At 40.5% G+C, this 4,671-nt stretch overlaps 1 non-coding gene across 1 annotated transcript; it reads right to left on the bottom strand.

The window, feature by feature from the left end:
• Positions 1-1,704: 1,704 nt before the first annotated feature.
• On the bottom strand, positions 1,705-1,811 carry LOC141716432 (small nucleolar RNA R71). The gene has a single exon (XR_012573142.1). It is a non-coding gene; the product is annotated as a small nucleolar RNA R71 (small nucleolar RNA).
• Positions 1,812-4,671: the final 2,860 nt, after the last annotated feature.

Below are 4,671 nucleotides of genomic sequence, written 5' to 3'. Positions count from 1 at the left end.
ATTGTTTAAGGAGATTGAGGAGTTTCAACTAGAAATTTGTATTGGCGGAGGAATGGAGGAAATGTATCAAGGATTTTTGGAGAAGATAAGGAGATGTCAGGAAGAGGTATTGAACAAGGAGAATAATCAACTAACAGGAGAAGAATTATGCATGCAAAAAGATGGCCAAGGTGTATATAGGTTTTCATCAAGAATCTGGATTCCTCGGGTGACCGAACTAAAGAACGAGATATTACAAGAGGCACACAACTCAAGATTTTCGATTCATCCAGGAAGCACGAAGAGGTACCAGGATTTCTTTAGTTGATTTGTTTCGATGCCTTAGTGTGTGGTGATTGTATGATAACCTAGTATTGGTTGTACTTATTCATCTTATGAGCGTCACGAACTTATAAGATAGTGTGTTAATTCTTAATGAAGCGAAAGTGAATTTAAGGATTTAGAACTTGCCATGCTAGCATAGGTTCATGTGTTATTGTTATGCATGATTCGTAGGTAATTTTAACAATCTTACTTGCCGTATGTAAGCATGATAGACAACTTGTGCATTAAATTGTTGTCAAATTCTATAGACATATAGGGTCTCTATATAATTGGTGTATATTCAGCTTCTATCTCTTTTATGGATGTCTGGTAGTATGGTATTCGTAGAACGAAAGTTAGCATTTATCAGTTTCATGTAATCTGATTAGTGTCATCACCATTACATGCTAAGGCTAAGAACGAAAAGGCTATTGAATGAAGTACTTAATGAAGTTAGAATCCCATGTTTGTGTCATATATTATTCAACTCTCTTACTCTCTTTAATTAATGTTCTCTAGTATAATTCTCATTAGTTAATCATAGTAAAATCAAAACCCAATTTTTTATTCATCTTAGCATTGAATAATAGCCATATCATTATTGCATAAGTGCATAAATCACAAGTTAATCTATGCCTGTCTCTGTGGGAACGAACTAGAAATAATTCTATATTACTTGCGAACGCGTATACTTGCGTGAATTTTAGCGCGTGTTTAGCGACCAACAAATTTTTGGAGCCGCTGCTGGGGACTGCATTGTTAACTTTTAGTTTATGTGTTTGTCATTAGAGATCGTTAAAGTTCAATGACTCGGACATTGTTACTTACTTACTCTTTTTCTTTGTCGTGTTTCAGGTACTCTAGCGAGCGTGTATGCATACGCGTTCGCAGGCTCGTAAGAGAAATCTGGATCAAGTCGAGGAAAAAGCTGTAGTGATTCGAAGAGAAGTTTTTGAGGGCGAAGAGAAAGTAGCAGAAGAAGAGAAAGTCGAGGAACCAGCTCTAGTAGTGACGGGAGATCAAGCAGAAAATCCTAAGGCTCTGATGGACTATTCTCAGCCTAAGATCGATGATATTCAATCGAGCATCATCAGACCAACCATCTCGGCTAACACTTTTGAGATCAAGTCGAGCACGATTCAGATGATACAGAACTCAGTTCAGTTTGGGGGTTCTCCTACAGAAGACCCCAACATGCACATCAGGGATTTCATCGAGATCTGCGACACTTTCAAGTTCAATGGGGTAACTGAAGATGCTATCAAGCTGCGACTCTTCCCATTCTCTCTGAGGGATAAAGCAAAGTGCTGGTTACATTCTCTACCACCATGGTCTATCACCGCATGGGAGGATCTTGCTCAAAAGTTTCTCACTAAATTCTTTCTGATGGCAAAGACTGCTGCAATCAGGAATGCTCTTACTCAGTTTGCTCAGCAAACTGGAGAATCTCTATGTGAGGCTTGGGATCGATATAAGGAGATGCTAAGGAAGTGCCCATACCATGGCATGCCTAATTGGATGATTATAAACTGTTTCTACAATGGTTTAGGCGCTCAGTCTAGACCCATGCTCGATGTAGCGTCTGGTAGTGCCTTATGGGCTAAAAGGTACAATGAAACTTATGAATTAATCGAACTAGTGGCTGCTAATGAATACCAGAATCCTTCTCAGAGGCTACCTCAGGGCAAGGTAGCAGGAATTCTGGAGTTGGATGCAACAACTGCTATAGCTGCCCAACTTAAAGCCTTGACGACGAAAATGGACTCTTTAGCGAATTATGAAGTTAATCAAATCTCTAGTGTTTGTGAGCTTTGTGCGGGGGCGCATGAAACTGAGCAGTGCACTATTTCTTGTAAATCAACTCAATTTGTGAGCAACTTTCAGAGATCACAGCAACAAGCTCCAGCCACTTATCATCCAAATAACCGCAATCATCCTAACTTCAGGTGGAGTAATAATCAGAATACGGTGCAACAATATTATCAACCATATACAGCAAGGCAGTATAACCCTCCTGGTTTTTCAGCAACCACAATATGCCCCTAAGCAACAACTTCAACTTCAGCAGCTACCGTAAGCTAATGAAAAATCTGAATCGGAGGAGTTGAGGCTCATGTGCAAGAGCCAAGTTGTGTCTATCAAGACCGTGGGAAATCAGATTGGGAAAATTGCTAATACATTACTGAATCATCAACCTCGAACACTCCCAAGTGATACTGAAGTGTCAGGCTAGAAGGAAGCTAAGGAGCATGTTAAGGCAATTACATTGAGGTCTGGTAAGGTTACGAATCCTGAAAAAGCAAAGACTTCAGAATCTGAAGTTGAGGCTGAAAAAGAAGAAGTACATAAGGAAGCAGAAGTGGAACCAAGGAAGACTACTATTGAGCACACTCCTCCTGAGGTAATACAGGGGAGGAACAGATCTATCCTCCACCTCCTTTTCCTAAGAGGCTGCTAAAGAAAAAGCTGGATAAGCAGTTTGAGAAGTTTCTAGAGGTGTTCAAGAAACTTCACATCAACATACCTTTCGCTAAAGCTCTTGAACAAATGCCTAGTTACACGAAGTTCATGAAAGGTATTCTCTCTAGGAAGGTGAAGTTTGATGACTTAGAGATTTTTTCTCTTACGGAGGAATGCAGTGTTGTGCTGCAACAGAAGTTGCCTCCGAAGCTTAAAGATCCTGGAAGCTTTACTATTCCATGTACCATTGGAAATGTGTCATTTGACAAATGTCTATGTGACTTGGGAGCTAGCATCAATCTGACGCCCTTGTCAATCCTCAAGAAGTTGGACATGCCTGATCCAAATCCTACTTATATGACTTTACAGTTGGCCGACCATTCTATTACATATCCGCGAGGTATTGTGGAGGATGTCTTGGTCAAGGTAGATAAACTCATCTTCCCTACTGATTTTGTACTTCTTGATTTCGAGGAGGATAAGAAGATTCCCATAATCTTGGGAAGACCTTTCTTGGCTACTGGCCGAACCTTGATAGATGTGCAGAAGGGTGAGCTCACCATGCGAGTGATGGATCATGATGTATCTTTTAATGTGTTTAATGCCATAAAGTTACCTACGGAAAATAAGGAGTGCTTAAAAGTGGAGTTGGTTAATTCTGTGGTTACTTCAGAACTTGATCAATTGTTATGGTCTGATGCCTTAGAGAAGGCCTTGTTGGGGAATTCTGATAGTGAAGATGATAAAAGGGATGAACAGTTGCAATTTTTGAATGTTTCTCCCTGGAAGAGGAAGATTGATATGCCTTCTGAATTTCTGGGAATGGAGGAGTTGAACAAAGATCCTAAGCGTCTCAATCCATCTATTGAGGAAGCTCCTACTCTTGAGCTTAAGCCTATACCTGAACATTTGAGATATGCGTTTTTAGGTGATGCATCTACTTTGCCTCTTATTATTTCATTTGACCTTTCAGGTAGCGATCAGGAGAAGCTTTTACGAATTCTTCAAGAATTCAAATCGGCAATTGGCTAGACTATAACAGATATCAAGGGAATTAACCCTTCGTATTGTATGCATAAAATAATTCTAGAGGAAGGAAGCAAGCCTACTGTTGAGTAACAGAGAAGGCTAAATCCGATCATGAAAGAGGTGGTGAAGAAGGAAATTCTTAAGTGGCTGGATGTAGGGATCATCTATCCTATTTCGGACAGTTCATGGGTGAGCCCAGTTCAGTGTGTGCCTAAGAAAGGAGGTATCACTGTGGTCGCTAATGAGAAGAATGAGCTTATTCCTACACGAACAGTCACGGGGTGGAGAGTTTGCATGGATTACAGGAAGCTGAACAAGGCCACTAGAAAAGATCACTTTCCTCTGTCGTTTATTGATCAGATGCTTGAAAGACTGGCTGGGCATGAGTACTACTGTCTTCTGGTTATAATCAAATCTGCATAGCTCCAGAAGATCAAGAGAATACTACTTTTACTTGTCCATTTGGTGCTTTCGCCTTTTGGAGAGTTTCTTTTGGACTATGTGGAACACCGGCCACATTTCAGAGATGCATGATGGCTATCTTCTTTGATATGATTGGTCAGAATGCGGAGGTGTTCATGGACGATTTCTCTGTGTTTGGTGATTTATTTGATGAGTGCTTGCAGAATCTAAACGACGTTCTCAAAAGGTGTGTTGAGACCAATTTGGTTCTCAATTGGAAGAAATATCACTTTATGGTGTGACAGGGCATTATTCTTGGGCACAAGGTCTCTGGTAAGGGTCTTGAGGTGGACAAAGCCAAAGTGGGGGTCATCGAAAATCTTCTCCCACCAATTTCTGTTAAGGGAGTTCGTAGTTTTCTTGGTCATGCGGGCTTCTATAGGCAGTTCATCAAGGACTTCTCAAAGATCTCTAAAC

This window comes from Apium graveolens, chromosome 3, assembly GCF_009905375.1.
Source record: "Apium graveolens cultivar Ventura chromosome 3, ASM990537v1, whole genome shotgun sequence".
Taxonomy (NCBI): Eukaryota; Viridiplantae; Streptophyta; class Magnoliopsida; order Apiales; family Apiaceae; genus Apium; species Apium graveolens.
This window is presented reverse-complemented; position numbering and strand designations above follow the sequence as displayed.